At 38.3% G+C, this 18,812-nt stretch overlaps 1 protein-coding gene across 8 annotated transcripts in view; it reads right to left on the bottom strand.

Moving 5' to 3' along the window:
• The window catches only part of FER (FER tyrosine kinase), a 453,310-nt gene that overhangs the window by 181,980 nt on the left and 252,518 nt on the right, over nucleotides 1-18,812 (bottom strand). The gene's annotated exons all lie outside the window — the stretch shown is intronic.

The following is an 18,812-nucleotide window of genomic DNA, read 5'->3' as shown; positions in this document are numbered from 1 at the left end:
CGCAGCTAGGACAAAGGCTCTCAGTCATGGGGAGAGCATGGCCTGTCCAAGGAACAGAGTCCATGCTGACCCTTGGCTTCTCCACTTGGGCATACAGTTAAATACTTGACATCTGTATCTGAACGTGTGATCCTATCTCAAACTAACGATACTCGTAACAGAACTCTCTCCTCTCCAAAAACTGTGTTCTCACAATGTTCCCCATTTCAGTGTTGACGAGCTAACCAGTTCCTCAAACCAAAAATCTAAGAGTTGCTCTGGAGTCTTTTCTCTGCCTTGTCTCCCACAGACAGCCCACCAGGACATGTTGCGTCTACTTCCAGAAGATAACACATCTACCTTCTGTCTGTCTCGAGTCCCACCACTGAAGACCAAGTAAACATCATTTCTCCCCGAGAGCAATGTAAGAGCCCTTTAGCCTGATTTCTTGCTTCCATCCTTACCTCATAAATATTCTGAATGCAGGAGAGAGTTGCAAATAATCTTTTAAAAAATGTAATTAAGAACTGCCTCCCCTTTTATTAAAAATCTCCAATAACATCACACTGGTCTTAGAATGAAATGCAAACTCTCTCACAGCACAGCAGGACAAGATCTGGGTCCTGCAGTTCTGTACACTGATCTTATTCCACTCCCCCTTTTGAGGGCTTTCTTACGTTCTTTACACAGACTACGTCTCTGGTTATTGTTGATTTTGAACTCTGTACACTTGTACTGCAAAATCACTCCATCTAGAACTTACTCATCTCTGTAACTTTAACCACAGTTAATGCACTTCATGTTCTAGGTCTTTGAGTCAAACTGTATCTTTTCAAAGAAGCTTTATCTGACCATCCAATCTAAAATGGACTTCAAATGATAGTATACTATTTCTATATTATGTCATTGACATTTTGAGGACCCAGTATCACTTATCCAAATATGTAAAAGTTATTATTCTATTAACAGACTGTTACACAAAACATGTTCTACTATATTCCTGACACACGTGCCTCCCCCAATATGTGGAACGTGGTAAAAAGATGACCATTAAGAAAGCTTACTTTAAGAAGAAAACACTCGAGGCTGTAAGAAAACTTTGATCCCAGTCTTATTCCCTAAGTTTGCTGCTTCCCTCCCCACCGTGATCCCATCGCACTTCTCAAGGCGCCTGGCATGTACACATTGTGGGCGCCCCCGTCTGAGCGTCCAGGCTGCACCTGTGTGCGCCATCAACATGCACCTGTCGGTCACGCTTCAGACGGTCTACCCTTGAGAGCGTGGGCCTGGACGGGCCATGGAGGCGGGTCCAGGGGCAGTGGGGTCGGGTATCTGAAGTCCTTGAGGCCCTGAAAGGGAGCCAACCAACTCTGTGTGGTCCCACAGTCCACACCCCGGGGACTACAAGCGCCTCAACTGCAGGCAGAGCACCGCTGGCGGGGTGCCAACGCAGGGCCACAGAGGAGCTGTGTGAAGTCCTCCTGGGTCTCAGGAGCTCACCAGTCCACCTGTTTCCTTTTTAGCAACATTAAACTATAATTCTTCTAACTCATCTATTTACTTCTCTGTATGCGTGTGTGCGTGTGTGCCAAGTCACTTCAGTCGTGTCCAACTCTCTGCAAGCCCATGGATTGTGGCCCGCCAGGCTCCTCCGTAAGATTCTCCAGGCAGGAGCACTGCAGTGGGCTGCCGCAACCTTCTCCAGGGCTCTTTCCAACCCGGGGGTAGAGCTCACGACATCTCCTGCGTCTCCTGCTTTGGCACGCAGGTCCTTCACCGCTGGCGCCACCTTGGGAAGCCTCCTTTTCTGTGTCTCCTCCCTCCAAAAGGTAAGCTGCCTGCTTACAGGAGCTCTGTCTGGTTTGTAATATCTGACACATACATCACTGCTATTTCATAAATATTTGCTGGATTATAGTTCTTACAATGACAACAGAAAAATACAACAACTTTTAGAAAAAATGTTTCAAAAGGTCATGTTTGCAAATAAACACCTACCAAATCTGGACTTCCCTAGTGGCTCAGGGGTAAAGAATCTGTCTGCCAATTCAAGAAACACAGGTTTGATCCCCGGGCTGGGAAGAAGGAAATAGAACCCACTCCAGTATTCTTGCTGGGAATCCCATGGACAGAGGAGCCTGTGGGACACAGTCCATGGGGTTGCAAAGAGTCACACACAGCTTAGTGACTGAAGAACTACAAACAACTTACCAAATCTAAGAAAAGTAAGCATTTGCATTTCAACTAACCTTATCTGTGTAAGATTTACTATTTTATTTTCCTAAAGCCTTAGGAACTTTATAAAAAATTGAAATAAATACTGAGAAATCTCTCATTATAAACTAAAGATTAATGGAAAGGGGGATGACAGAGGATGAGATGGTTGGATGGCATCACCAACTCAACGAACATAAGTTTGAGCAGACTCTGGGAGATAATGAAGGACAGGGAAGCCTGGCGTGCTGCAGTTCATGGGGTCGCAAAGCATCGAACAGGACACTGAACAACAGCAACAGGTAGGAAGAAACCAGCTAATAAAAAAGTTTACTTTAAGAAAACATTCTAATATAGTTTATACTCAGCATATGCAGAATACCATATCAGAGCACTCTTCCAGTAAATTATTAGAAACTAAAAATGAAAAGCAATTTCTGCTTGTGAGTCAAATTTTCATTAAATGACTTGTTAATTATTTAAACATACCACTATACTATGCATTTTGTATTTGTACATATATATTTTGTATACGCAAATTGTATATCTTCATAGAAACTAAGTTACATGATTTCAAGATGAAAGGTTCAAGAAAATTCCACAACAGAGAATCCAATATTAAATCCCCTGATATTACTGTTATTCACGTCAAAGAAAGCTTTAAATAGGCAGATGGTTTGCCAAAATTTAATTTTACAATGCTCCTGCATACCAGCTAAAAACCTAAGTTTGTTAATTACTATGGTAATAAATAGCACCAGGTAGAACAAAAAGTCATTTGTTTCTTTGAATCTAATCATGAGTTGGGTGTGAAATATTTTTGCATATATGACACAGACATATTAAAGTAGCTACACTACAATCATCTTACTATGTGAAGCAAAATACTAAAAATAATTCGAAATAAAAAAACACAACAGATTGAAAGGAAAGAAGCTAATCAATAGGAGCTATCTCTAGGGTTTGAGTCATAATAATTTTCTTCTTTAAATTTCACTTTGACTATAGACTGCCTATATTAACAACCAGAAAATCCAATGATTTCTTATGAAAGAAATACAGTGAATGAAACAGGTAGTTGGAATTAATGCAGTTCAAATTATATAAATTTCTTTGAGTGAACTGAATAAATTGATGGTAAAGAAAAAAGGAGAATAAAGGTAGAATGATTCCTTAGTTCCACGCTACAGGTATACTAAGACCATGACAGTCTTTATGTTATGAAAGTACTAAAAATGCCATTTAACTCAAGAGTATTTCTACACTGTGGTAGAGACCAGAGACATGACTAAATATACGCTACATTATTTATGACTATAAAGCAATATTCAGTTCAGTTCCATTCAGTTGCTCAGTCATGTCCAACTCTTTGCGACCCCATGAATCGCAGCACGCCAGGCCTCCCTGTCCATCACCAACTCCCAGAGTTTACCCAAACTCATGTCCATAGAGTCGGTGATACCATCCAGCCATCTCATCCTCTGTCATCCCCTTCTCCTCTTACCCCCAATCCCTCCCAGCATTAGGGTCTTTTCCAGTGAATCAACTCTTCACGTGAAGTGGCCAAAGTACTGGAGTTTCAGCTTCAGCATCAGTCCTTCCAATGAATATTCAGGACTGATCTCCTTTAGGATGGACTGGTGGGATCTCCTTGCAGTCCAAGGGACTCTCAAGAGTCTTCTCCAACACCACAGTTCAAAACTGATTCTTAAAACACAATTTCTAAGTAAACTTACTCTACAAACACTGCTCTTGCTAAAAACAACTCTAGCAATCCATTTTAGAAACTGACTTCAGAACTTAAGAATGTTTCCAATGTTAGCAGATATCAACCTATGGAAATGGAATTTGTAAAGACAGTAATTAAGAGCCAAATCTGGTGGATGTGGTAGGTGGTAGGTAGGCCAAACCTGCTAAAAAACAACTTGACTGCCAAGCAGTGAGACCCATTTTGTACTGGTGGAAAAGTTACCCTTAAGTCAAACCTAAAAGAAATATTTTTTAAAAAATATTTATTTATTTGGCTGTGCCGAGTCTTCGTTACAGCATGTGGAATCTATTCCCTGACCAGGGATAGAACCCAGGTCTTCTGCATTGGGAGCACAGTCGTAACCACTGGGCCACCAGGGAAGTCCCCAAAAGAAATAAACTTTAAAGCATTTTTAGGAAAGCAGAACAGCAGTTAGAATTTTTTGTTCTCCAAAATTATCTTGATGAAAGTGTGAATCATTATCAGAATTCTTTACACTGGTCTTAGAAATTCATAGAAGCAGCTATATAGCTGTATTTATATGTGTAGGTATACGTTAAGCTTGGGAAGGAAAGAGCTATCAGCTTTGTGACTCACATCTTCCCTGGCACTACACGAAGAACACCAGGAGGAATGAGTGACCTCCACCAGCCTTCCTGGTAAAGTGATGGGCAGACTGGTTTTCAAACCTCAGCCTGCATCAGAATCATGTGGAGGACTTGGTAAGATTGACAGGTCTCACCCCAAGACTTTCTCATCAGTGGATCTGGCAAAGGACCCAAGAATTTGTGTATCTACTAAGTTTCCAGGTGGAGTTGATGCTGCTGGTCTGCTGATCACACTTTGACACTATTAATAATAATACTTTGATATAAACCTAGGATGACAGAGGATGAGATGGCTGGATGGCATCACCGATGTGATGGACATGAGTTTGAGTAGGCTCCGGGAGTTGGTGATGGACAGGGAGGCCTGGCCTGCTGCAGGCCATGGGGTAGCAGAGAGTTGGACACGACTGAGCGACTGAACTGAACTGAACTGATAAGCCTAGGAGAAAGTTACCAGGGAGGGCTTATCTATAAAAAGGTCTTCACCTGGTCTTCTAGATAGGTTTATCTATCTAGATAAACCTATAATTATGAGTGCATGACTAGAGAATAGGAAGTAGTTATGTAAGAATTTTTGTGTGTGGAATTAATGGACTGAAAGAACAGAATCCCCAAACCATACACTGCTTGAAACTTTTGATTCTGTTAATCCAAAACTTACCCTCCTATGATGAAAGGGAAGCTTTTGAAAGCTGTACACCGTGGACATTAGCCCCAAGGGGAGAAAGAATGCTACATTTGTGCCTGATTTCTGCTCTGGGCTTTCTTGGTGGCTCAGATGGTAAAGAATTCACCTGCAATGCAGGAGACCTGAATTTGATCCCTGTGTTGGGAAGATCCTCTGGAGAAGGGAATGGATACCTACTCTAGCCTTCTTGCCTGCAGTGTTCCATGGACAGAGGAGCCTGGCAGGCTACACAGCCCGTGGGCTTGCAGGAGGGTCGGGCGTGACCGCGCATCTGACTCCCTCACTCCCTGCGTCGCCCTCTGAATCATCACAGTACTCGGTGCGGGTGGCCGCCGTGGTCCGCATGAACCAGCTATGCCACGTCAGCCTTCTGTGTTAAGACAAGCCGCTTCTCAAGGTCGCATGGTCTGAAGTGCGGGCACGCTAAGTTGCTTCAGCCATGTCCCACTCGCCCCAACAGTATGTGCTGTAGCCTGCCAGGCTCCTCCAGCCGCGGGATTCTTCAGGCGAGAATACTGGAGCGGGTTGCCGTACACTCCTCCAGGGGATCTTCCCGACCCAGGGACTGAACCCTCATCTCTCAGTCTCCTGGCATTGGCAGGCAGGTTCTTCACTACTAGCACCACCTGTGAAGCCCATGATTTAACAGTGGTGTTACCCAACTAGTTATCAAACTTTCACATTTTTGTTTTGCATTTTTCCTTACTGCTTATCCAACCAAGGGGTTGGTAAAGATGATCGGAAGACAGTGTGAGGGAAATGCAACTCTACAACCTGAGCCCTTTGAAAAGCTGCTACTTTGCTCAGAGAGCACAGTGAATCCTTTAAAATGCTGTGGGAGTTAGCTGACATTTCAAAAGATTGCTTTATGCCAGACACTGTAATTTTTACATGCATATGATTTATATGATTATACACATATGGCATCTATTTAAATCTGTAAAACCTAACAGGCAGTCATAAATTCCGTTTATAGATGAGGAAACTTAAGTTTTCATTGATAAACTGACCCAACCTACATATCTGCAACATCAGGATTCAGGTATTGGATACTCATGCCTATATTCTTCACTGCCAAACTATATTGAAAAAGGCAAAAAGATAATGCGGAAGGGGGTATAAAAACCATGGTTATCTAGAGTTCTCTGTATGTATAATTCCCATGATATGGTATTAGTTTAACGCTACATCATCATAAAAAATGGATTATCTGGATATAGGTGTACCTACGGCTGAGTCCCCTTGCTGCTTACCTGAAGCTAGCACGACATTGTTAACAGGCTCAACCCCAAAACAAAATAAAAAGTTAAAGCTGATTACCAGTCCTAAATCTTCAGATGCTCAGTATGAAGACAAGTATGCTTTTAAATGGGCAGGATAAAGCAAAAGTATTGCCTTTAATGATTCTTACTGATGCTTTCTAGTCAGTGCAGATAATTTCTGTGGGTCCTCTGAATTTTTGGATAAGACAACCAAAAGCACAGGTAGTAAAAGCCAAAACAAGAAGTGGGACTACATCAAACCAAAAATCTTCTTCACAACAAAATAAATTTAAGAAAATAAAAAGGCAACCTGGGAAATGGGGAAAAAAATTTGCAGACCATATGTCAGATAAGGGGTTTAATATCCAAAATACATAAAGAATTACTAAAACTCAGTAACAAAAAAACCCAAAGAATTTCAATATTAAAAAATGGGCAGAGGAGCTAAGAGGACTTTTTTCCAAAGAAGATATCCATGCAGACCACAGGTACATGAAACTGATCCTCAGTATTCCTAGTCACCAGGGAAATGCAAACAAAAGCACAATGAGATATCACTTTGCACCCATTAGAATGGCCATCATTAGGAAGACAAGACATAACCCGTGTTGGTAGGATGTAGAGACAAGGAAGCCCTTATATACTGTTAGTAGAAATATAAACTGATTCAGTCACTATGGAAAACAGAATGGAGGTTCCTTAAATTAAAAACAGACTATGATACAATCCAGCAATCCTATTTCTTGGAGTATTTATCTGAAGGATATAAAATCACTATCTCGAGAAGATACAAGTGACCCATTGTTGACAGTAGCATTATTTACAATGGACAACTCATTAAAACAACTCAGGTAGCCATTGATGGGTGAATGGATAGAGAAGTTGTCGTGTATATTTATACAATAGAAAACTGTTCAGTCACAATAAAGAAGGAAATATTCCCATTTGCCAACAAGATAAGTGGACTCTGAGGGCATTATACTGAGACAAGTTAGAGTATGACAAATACTAAACAATGACAAACACTGTTTGTTGTCATTTATATGTGAAATCTAAAAAAAGCCAAACTCAAAAAGACAGACAGCGAATGGTGGTCACCAGAGGCTAGTGTTTGGAAGAACCGAGGATGCCTTGTTTAAGGGTAAATATTGGAACTAGCAGATCAATCAGTCCTGCAGAGCTATGGACAGAACAGTGACTATAGTCAAAAATACTCTTTCATAGAAACGTCAAAGCTGCTAAGAAACTAGACCTTAATCGTTTCCATCGCAAAGAAAGGGAGTTATAATTATGTGATGTGATAGGCATCCAATGCTACAGTGGTAATCATACTGCAATATATAAATGCATCAAATCAACACATTGTACTAAAATGTGTACTAATGTGTACTAAATGTGTACTAAAATGTGTACTAATAACTGCACCTAAAACTTACACAATGTTGTATGTCCATTACATTTCAATTAAAAGATCTATCCATGGCAAAAAAGGACATATTTTAACATAAATAAAATAATCATAATAAAGTTAAGGTCAGTAATATAATATATTCCTCCAGAAATAGTCAACAGAATAAAAGATAAATGAATTTTTTTTGGACCAAGCTAAAAGAATTAAAATTGATATTGTATAGAAATAAGTTTTATATTTTCATGTGAATTGCTACTGCAGAGGATCCAGAAATGAATAACATTATGTGTGAATATATAATGTTTATTAATACAGCATGAAAATCTTACTATGTCCTTTGTCTTAGCAATCACAGGAAACTGATTCAGCCCAGTTTTAAAAGGCTTGAATAGCAAAAACTTTAAATGGAAATGATGATTCCACTCTGATGACTGCAAAGGGGCCAGCAGATGTTGCTTTGATAAAAACACTGCCTTACTCCGTGTTAGAACCAGGGAGCTTATGAAATCACACACACACAGGAGTCAAAATTCACGCAACTGTCAAACACAAGAACAACTTTTTCTGATAACTAGATTGAGTCTGACATTATTTCTGGAAACATAAATATCATACTTTCACGTTAACACCTACAGAGACATTTAGAACAAAATGTTCTTTAAAAATCAACATTTAAAAAGATTACTTTAAAGACAAGAATAACACTAAAGTCAGAAAATGCATCTAAGACTTCACCGTTTCCAGTAACAGGTAATTCCACTTTCCATGTTCAGCAACGTGAGAAATCAGTGAGCTAAGTGCACAAAGAGAGTGTCTACCCCTGCTGTCCTTTGCTTTTGTCATCTGACATCTGTGAAACAAGATTTGGGTAGTTTTCACTTTTCTTTATTATTTATCATATTCTCCTAGACATTAGAGCATTTGCCTTTATTTTTTTCCTTTCCATTCTGACAAAAGCAAAGGAAGAAAATAACTCATAATTTAAAGGAAATAGTTGCATTTATTATCATCCACACGTTTGCATTTAATGTCCCATGAGACATAAATGTATCTCTCTGAAAAAATCTTTCCCATTTCAAGCTCTACGCATACTGCTAATGTGCCATCATAGTAACATCACAAAGAAACACCACACAGGTCTCAAAGAAGGCAAATTTTGGAATCACTTTCTGGAAATCATATTACATGAAGCAAAGTTACTGCTTTTTTAAAAAAGCTCTTACTTTGAAACAAATGAAAAAAAAGGGTACAAAACTGGAACTAGCAGATAAATCAGTCCTGGGTAGCTATGCACAGAACAGTGACTATAGTCAACAATACTGTTTCATACAAATGCCAAAGTTGCTAAGAAACTAGACCTTAATCATTTCCGCTGCAGAAAAAGGGAGTTATGTGATAGGCATCCAGTGCTACAGTGGTAATCATACTGCAGTATACAAATGTATCAAATCCACCTGCTAAGGCAGGAGACTCAGGAGACATAGGTTTGATCTCTGGGTTGAGATTTCCTGGAGAAGGAAATGGCAACCGATTCCAGTATTCTTGCCTGGGAAATCCCATGGACAGGGAAGCCTGGTGGGCTACAGCTCATAGGGTTGCAAAGAGCAGGGCATGACTTACCGACTGAATAACAACAACTTAACGTGACAGGCATATATTAACATATGATCTCCACATGCAAGAAGCTCACCATCACAGGCATCATCACAGTAATAAAGTGTAACATTGGCATTATGAGCCAAGTGTCAAGAGTATAAAAAAAAGAGAATGATTAACTTCTTTTGTATTTTCGCATGTCCATCTCTCTCATTTTTCAAAATAAATTCATTTCATTTGCACCAAAACCCAATGTTCAAAACTCCAAAACATTATAAAAATAATAGTCAAGTAAAGAGAATACCTTATAATTCTCTTAATACGTGAATCTTAATAACAGTTTTTCTGTAGAAAATAAGAGTAATCAGCTGTTTAAACTACAAGAGCAGCTCTGACTGGGAGACCAGGGGAGACACCCTCCCAAACCCAGAATGCTTATCTGCACAGATGGTAACTCCATGGGTCACGGGGACAACATAAAATCAGGAAAAGAGACAAAAACATAGGATCAGAAGTGAAGATAGTGAATTCTCTTTATACTGTTTTAATCTGGGACACCCAAATTTAGGTGTTCCTCCTTGGAGACAATTCTAACTACTGGTCAAAAGTTCATGAGACTTTTAAGAGAGTAGCAGCGCAGAACATCTCAAGAGGAACAGAAAAGGAGAATTAAAGAGAAAACAGAGCAAGTTTCAAAAGTCAAGAACTGTAACAGACCGCTTCATATCCACACACAGGTATATATGCCATTTTGAAGAGTAACTCCTTTTTCTCCCCTCCAGACATGGAGTTTCTTCCTCACCTTGAATCCTGGCCTGCTTTATTACTTACTTAGAACAACAGATTGTGACAGAAGTGACTCTGGGCAAATTACAAAGTCTAGACCTCAAGAAGCCTTGAAGTTTTTATTTTTACTCCCTTCAAACACTATGCCAAGATCATGATGATGTTACAGAGAGAAGCCTGGCATTAAAGACCAGTCACTGAAGCTGTCAGCTGGGCGCAGCCCTTACCTGGTCAGCAGAAAGCAAACAAACGAAACAAATGAGTGCACCCAGCTTAAACCAGCAGAACTGTCCAGAACCATGAGAAATAACAAAACATGATTTTAAGATACTAAGTCTGGGGATAGCGTTTTATATGGGAATGATCAACTGAAATGAGAACCAACAGAGAACTGCATCCCAGAAGAAGCAAAAAGCAAAGGCAGAAGACAGTTTCTACTAAAAGACAGAATTTTCACGAAGTAGCAAAGATTTTTAAACAGGCTGGGGGCTGAGAAGAGGTCACTGAAGCAAGTAAAGAGAGCTCATCTCACATACTTGAGAGCTCAGCGTCACTCAGGTGGACAGGGTGGAAGACTTTCTCAGGAGGTTCCAAATGAGCAGTTGAGGAAAAAAACGGACGGAAAATTGAATTGCTCTTCTGAGTTACTTTCTAAGAAAGACAGGAGCTCTTTTATAAGACTGAAGAGCAAGACTGGTTGAACGGAAGCTGGTGTCCACGATGGTTTAAGATGAGGATGCAGTAGCTGAGGAAAAGGTTGCAAGAGAAATGAAAAATGCTTTTTTTTTTTTTTAAATAGAGAAAACCAATGTATCAAAGGCCCAAGGGAGGTGCAAAGACACGGGACAAATCTGAGCAGTATCTTAGTTCAGGCTGTTCTAACAAGATATCATAGACTAGGTGGTTCAAACAGCAAACAGTTCTTTCTTTCTCACCGTTTTGGAGGCTGAGAAGTTGGAAGATCGAGGCCCCAGCAGGTACAGCAGATACAGAACACCCCTCCTGGTTTGCAGACAAACCCCTTCTCCAGGCTTCTTCTCTCTTTACAAAGACACTGATCCCATCGCGGAGGCTCCACCCTCATGACTTCATTTAAACTTCCCAACCCCCAAACACCCTCACCTCTTAATACCCTCCCATGGGGTGACAGGGTTTCAACGTGTGAACTGGGGGAGGGGAGGCATGAACATGCAGCCCAGAACAATGAGATAACCAGAGAAAAGTGAAAAGAAAAAAAGCTAGGTGAATTGATAACAGCTGGGATAAGAGAGCAAGCCAGGTTAGGATGGCTGAAAATAATCCTTGGTAAAATGCTCAAGATCTTCTTACCCAGGCTCTTAGAAAAAAAGAATGAAAGCAAGACCACTTTCTAAGACTGAAGGAGCAGAAAGTATTTCAAGAACATGAGAAAAATAGTTAAGTTTGGAAACAGCCGTGGGAAATGGGGAGAAGAAACAATGAGACATGGGAACTATTATGTCAAACATAACAGTTGACACATTGACAAGCAATGTGGCGAACATCTCTAATGGCAGCTGTGGTTAGGGAGAAGAACTACTATGTTGCTATTTAAACAGATAATAAGATAGTATTTTTACTCAATCCCATGTATTAGGCAGTAATATAATGTTCAAGAGGAGAACACTTTATTTCCTCCGCGAGTGCAGGATTATCGTTTAAATACACGGGTTTCTGTATTGCATGGTTGTCAATGCCCACCAAAGAAGAAGACGCCTGGTCACAGACACGCACGTGAAGCCACACGCCACATCACCATCACTGTTGCTGCTGTTTACTGGCTGTGTCATGTCCAACTCCGTGTGGCCCCGTGGGCTGCAGCCCCCAGGCTCTGACCACTGAGCCGGTTAAGGAAATGCAAATTAACCACACAGTAAGATAACTATATACCTATGAGACTGACCAAAATAATACTTCATTTTTTTAAGTGATAAAACTAAGTACTAACAAGAAGGTAGAGAGACCAAAATTCTCCAGTATCATCAGTGGGAATGCAAAATGGCACAGTCACTTTGGAAAACAGTTTGGCATTTTCTTATAAACATACATTTATCAGAAAAACCACCGGTCCCATACACAGGCATATACTCGAGAAATGAAAACATGTTCACACAAAAACCTGAATATGAATGCTTACAGCAATTAGGTTAATAATCATCAAAATACTGGAAATACCTTTCAACTGAAGAATGGAAAAACAGACTGTGGTATAGCCATAGAACAAACTGCTGCTCAGTTACAAAAAGGAGAAAACGTCTGCTCTGTGCAACAACATGGATGAAATGCATTCGCCCTTCGCTCAGTGAAGGTCAAACTTAGAAGGATATACACTGAATGATTTCTTTCTTATGATATTCTTAATAAGTTTTAAAGAGCTAGGTGGACTAGAAAAGAACAGAAGAGAATTCTGGAGGGTGTTGGAATTTGACTGTGGGTGAAGTTACATAACTACACATTTGTCTAAATCATTAGAATGCATGCTAAAAAGGATTAATTTCTCTGCTTATAAAGTATCTCCCCATAGGTATGATTAAAACAATGTAAAGGGCCTTTGCAAGATGAAATGACACTGCAAAGACTGCTGTCTCTTACTATTTTGAATGAAAACACATGGGACTACTATACTGATATAATGTCAATAACGGCTCAAGCATTTTAGAATGTGAAGTGTTACCTCACAACTCCATTGAACGAATATCAGTAGACCATGTAATTAAAACCACCTTTTAAATGCTAAATAAAGTGAAATTAAATATCATTTCTCAATTTTCCAAATAACCTATTATAGAAAACAAAACTGTTAACTATACCTTTTCCAATAATAATGACATCTGCTTAGCACATCAGAATATAAAAAAGATAGATTCCATAGTATTTTAATTTTATTAAGTACCTAAGTTAACCTTTAAAACAAATAACTGAAAAAGAATTTTACCAAATTTTTTCTCTACAAATTTACTCTCAGAATTAATACACTGCTTTAATAATCCTAATAAGTAAGGTGAGGTAGATAAGATTTTGCCATCATATAAAACATAACAATCACTTTATTTAGGCTATATAATTATTAGAAAATAATAAAAAAGTAGATTTATTCAAGAAGAAACCTAAAATTACAATTTTTTACTCATCTTTACAAAGATATATCACATACATATACAGTGTGATACTTAAACATATAAATATACCAACTAACACTAAATTTCGAATGAAACTTACCACCTAAAATGACCACAATTACCAACTGCTTCATAAGGTTCAAAACCAGACATATCCCAAACAAAGGTACTTTTTATTTTTTAATTTTTGTGATGATGAAAGTAATATATGAGTGGGTTTGTGTGTCTGATAGAAAATATTACCAAAAATGTGCAACACTACCATGCTATTGCTATAAACAATGTCTGTTGCCTATTTGTTCAGTTAACAGTATATTATGAGCATATTTCCATGACATTTAACAAATGCAAAAATGTATTTTAATAGGCTTTATAATATCCTCATACATGAATTTATAATCATTTATCTGTTCCTTTTTGCAGACATCTGAATTACTTCCAAAATTTTACTACTGTTTTCAGTGCTTTGAGAATGATCCTTAAACTTCTAGTAATTCTTTTATAGACTACATCCCCAGAAGTAGGGCTACTGGGGTAAAAGGATGTGAATATTCTGAAAGTAACGGTAAGTGACCTCCAATAAAACACCTGTGACTACGGAAACTCTGTGTCTGCGATGTGCAGTATGCAGCCCCTCGCAGCATGTCTGAGCTTCCCTGGGCTCAGAGGTAGAGAAGCCGCCTGCCGAGGTAGCAGACACGGGTTCAACCCTGGTTCAGGAAGACGCCCTGGAGAAGGAAATGGTAACCCCCTCTAGTATTCCTGCCTGGGAAACCCCATGGACAGGGAAGTCTGGTGGACGACAGCCCATGCGGGTGCAAGACTTGGACATGGCTTAGCGACTAGACAACAAGTTGTAAGTCTATTGAGCACTTGAAATGTGGTGAGTTAGACTGAAGAAATAAGTATTTGACTTAAACAGCCAACGTGGCTGCTGGCTGTGAAGTACTGCACAGCATGAGACACCGAATGTCCAAACGTCATCTAGAAAAAGCACAATTTACATTTTCACCAGCAGAGAATGAGTGTTCATTTCCTCATACATTCATTAGCTATGACATCTCTTATTTTCTATTATTTGTCAATTTGCTAGGCAAAGATAGAGGGAATTGTTTCTTAATTTATATTTCTTTAAATGCATGGTTTAAACATTTTTCACGTTTTCAGTTTCTTGTGTGAGTGTGTGTGAACTATTCTTTTCCTTTGTCAATTTTTCTACTAGAGGGAGAATTTGCTTTTCTTAGAATAAATGGTCTCTATATATTAAATAAATGAATTCTTGCTCATATCTGTTTCAAACAATTTTCCAATTCTATTACGATGCTTTTTGATACACAGAAGTATCATATTTTAATTTACATTTATTGATCTTATGCTTGTATTTTCGTCTCAAGCCGATTCAGATAAAATGTCAACTTATACAGTTTATCCACCACTTTTAGGAAAAAAAGGGTCAAAATGAAACAGTGAATTCATAGTTTAAAACATGACCCCTGCCTCAAACACACACAAATGACAGGTAAAATATAAAAATAGTCAAAAAGGCTGTGCTGGATTCAGAACAAAATACATACTTTCAAGGAACGCAGACACAAAGCAGTGAGTGCAGTTAATGCTGCGCCTGCTGTGTTTCTGTGTTATGTGTCTGGAATTAGATAGTTACACTAAAGTCACTTCCTTCTCCTTAGTGAAAGGAACTAAAAATAGATCCAGGAGCTCAGCTTGAAACAGCAAATATACAACTCACAAAAGTGGAAACCAGAACAGACAATACGTACAGAAAAAGATTTTCAATCTCTCTAGTGATGGTGGGATATAATTGAAATTATATCTATCAGAATCAGTTCAGTCGCTCAGTCGTGTCCAACTCTTTGCGACCCCATGGACTGCAGCATGCCAGGCTTCCCAGTCCATCACCAACTCCCGGAGAATAGCAAAATATATATATCAGAATATATCTATCAGAATATCAAAAAAATAATAAGCATGGCAGAGATGTAGGGAAATGAAAACATTTTTACTCTATTGACAGGAGTATAAATTGGTACAAACACATCAGGAAGCAATTCAGCAACATCCAAAGAAATTAGACATATGCATACCCTTTCATCTTGCTACTCCACTTTTTAGGTATAAATAATAAGAGAAGAAAAATTGATACTTTTGAACTGTGATGTTGGAGAAGACTCTTGAGAGTCCCTTGGACTGCAAGGAGATCCAACCAGTCCATCCTAAAGGAGATCAGTCCTGGGTGTTCACTGGAAGGACTGATGTTGAAGCTGAAACTCCAATACTTTGGCCACCTGATGTGAAGAGCTGACTCATTGGAAAAGACCCTGATGCTGGGAAAGATTGAAAGCGGGAGGAGAAGGGGATGACAGAGAATGAGATGGTTGGATGGCATCACTGACTCGATGGACATGAGTTTGAGTAAACTCCGGGAGTTGGTGAGGGACAGGGAGGCCTGGCGTGCTGCAGTCCATGGGATCGCAAAGAGTCGGACACAACTGAGCCACTGAACTGAACTGAACTGAATAAGAGAAACTCACACACATACCTCACATCTACATAAAGGATATTCTTTATTCATTATTTGTGTCAGTGATAACTAAAAGAAATTTTAAAAAATAGAATATTAACAAGAAAATATATGAATTGTGTTATAGCCCTAAAGTTTTTAAATGATTCAAAAATTAAAACCAGTTAAAATAAATAAACCTGAGCTAAACTATTAATGGGCTTCCCATGTGGTTTAGAGGTAAAGAGCCCAGATCCCCGGGTCCGGAAGGTCACTTGGAGAAGGAAATGGCAACCCACTTGAGTATTCCTGCCTGCAAAATCTCACGGACAAAGGAGCCTGGCACGCTACAGTGAATGGGGTCACAGAAGGGTTGGACGTGGCTTAGTGACTAAACCACAATGACAGTATTAATATGGGCAAATGTAACTTTTAAAAATGTTTACTATAGAAAGCAAGTTGCAGAATGATACAGCTTTATAAATATTGAAAAACATGCAACAAATATAAAACAAAAAAATATTGTACTTGGTTAGTACAAAAAGCATAGAATAAAATAAATAGAATAAAATAAAATAAATAAATAGAATAGCATAAATAGAATAAATAGCATAAATAGCATAAATAGAATAAATAGAATAAAAAGCATAGAATAAAATAAAATAAATAAATAAATAAATAGAATAGCATAAAAATATAAGGAAAAATTAAGTAGGGAGCAAGGAGACTAAAAAGTAGCAGAATCAAGGAGGGCTTCACATTTATCCACATTGTTTCAATTCTTCTTAAAAATTAAGTAAGTATGATAAAATGTCAGAAAAAATTTTAAATGAGTTTGGATATGGGTACATACTATTTTATTCTCTGTAGTTTTTCATGTTTGAAATAATTCATATTACCAAACTAATAAAAAAAAGAACCTACAAAGAATTCTCTAGAAGCTTTTTCAAAAATAAACTGTATATAAATCAATTAAAAAGCACTTTGAGTAGAGACTTCCAGTAACAAATAAGATGAAGCAATCTTACTACCATCTATTTCTTCCATCGCTTACAACTAAAACTCTGGACCAAATACGTAAACCAATGATCTGAGGACACTGAAAAGTTACCAATGGCAGGCAGACTGGGAAGAGATGCAAAACATAAAAACTCACAGCAAGGATGCGTTTCCTGGTTAATTCTGTGTGTGTGTGCCCTGACTTGGACCCACAAGGGAATTCACAGAGAAAATGTTTTAATAGGAAAAGGTACAAAAAAAAAAAAAAAAAAAAGAGAGAGAGAGAGAAACCCTGCGTTTATGAGCAGGGGACCTTTCACTAACTCTGTTATTTTTTAACAGAGACTAGATTTTACTTCTTAAGGATTCTGTTATCTGTTGCAGATCTGTAAGCCTCTTTCTGGGTATAGCTTTACCTCAATTCATCTTATTCATCGTATTTGTTATCACTATTGATCAACATTCATCAAGCATCCCCAGCATGTAGAGGGCACAGAATGATGATTAAATGTTAAATATAAGCTCAAAGTTCCTTTCCTTTCATTCACCTTCAAAACTGGTCTCAAGTTTGACATTAAGCTTTCAATACAAAGACAGATAAGGATGAACTGGCGGGACAATATATATCATTCAAATATTCAATATCAGAAGAACATCCTCATCTTGAATTTGAGATATACGGTGGGGAAAAAGAACTAGACGAGACAAAGGAAGAGAAAACTTTGAGATGATTTAATGTATTTCTGTGGCTGAGCCATATAGCTTGAGGGCTTGAAACTGCTTAGAGAGAGCTTTTCCTCAGTAAAATAGCAAGTGCTAAAAAAAAAAGAGAGAAATCAGCACTTAATAAAAATATTGAATAAAAATGAGTAAAGGAGGAGATCTCGAGGTACAAAAAAAATTGTTCATCTGTTTGAGATGACAAATTTTGCAAAAATGTGGTATAAATGACAATGCTAAAAACCATATATATCTCTTAAAAAATAAGATATCAAAGGTGGTCCATCTATTTGAAAAGTGTTTTATTTAGATTAAATCTATATCTTTTCATTAAATTTTATAGTCATATATAGATAACAAAATCAATAATTTTTCATCAATTTGAGTTTTTTTGTTTTGTAGGAAACATGATAACTCATTATTTATAATCATTGAGGATTAAAAAATATGCCTATACTTTTTTCATTTACCTTGCTAGTAACTAGAACAATTAAACTATGTTATAATCCAGTCAACTCCTTCCATGATAAACTAGAATCCCGGTGAAACACAGGTGAGTGTGTATGTGTGCACACACGGGGTGCAACCTGGGTACTGAGTGTCAACACCGACATTTTCACCAATACACAGTACTGTTAATAATGCTCCTTCTGTCTCCTTATAAACAAAAGTACCATTGTACAAGATGTATCTTTTTGTATGTATGTATATACCTATGCACGTGTGGACACATTTTCAAAAAGCTTTATTTCATGCCACATTAAGTTTGGTACATATTTTAATGTTAAGTGTAGTGTACTGAGACAATTTTAGTAGCTATCAGTATGACAAATCATGAATGTCTGTCTAAAATGAACAGTTCTGCAGTATACTTGGGTAAAGGGTTTCTGTACTGCCCGGTTTTATTTAAGCTTTATTTCACAGACGCTAAAGAAAATGACTCAGCTCTCCACTTCACTGAGTAATAACTCTCATCATGCTCTCCCTTATTTCCAGCCTTATAAAGATGCATTTTCCATGGCTCTACTGACACTAGTACCCACGTCATCTCTTTCAAACACCAAAAATATTGATGCCTCTAAAATACTCATAAGGTATTAACTTAATTTATGCTACCCTCACCTCCATTCCTTCCATTCTCTCT

Source organism: Cervus elaphus, chromosome 9 (assembly GCF_910594005.1).
Source record: "Cervus elaphus chromosome 9, mCerEla1.1, whole genome shotgun sequence".
NCBI classification, from domain to species: domain Eukaryota; kingdom Metazoa; phylum Chordata; class Mammalia; order Artiodactyla; family Cervidae; genus Cervus; species Cervus elaphus.
The sequence above is the reverse complement of the archived record's forward strand: the minus strand, read 5'-3'. Positions and strand labels throughout refer to the sequence as shown.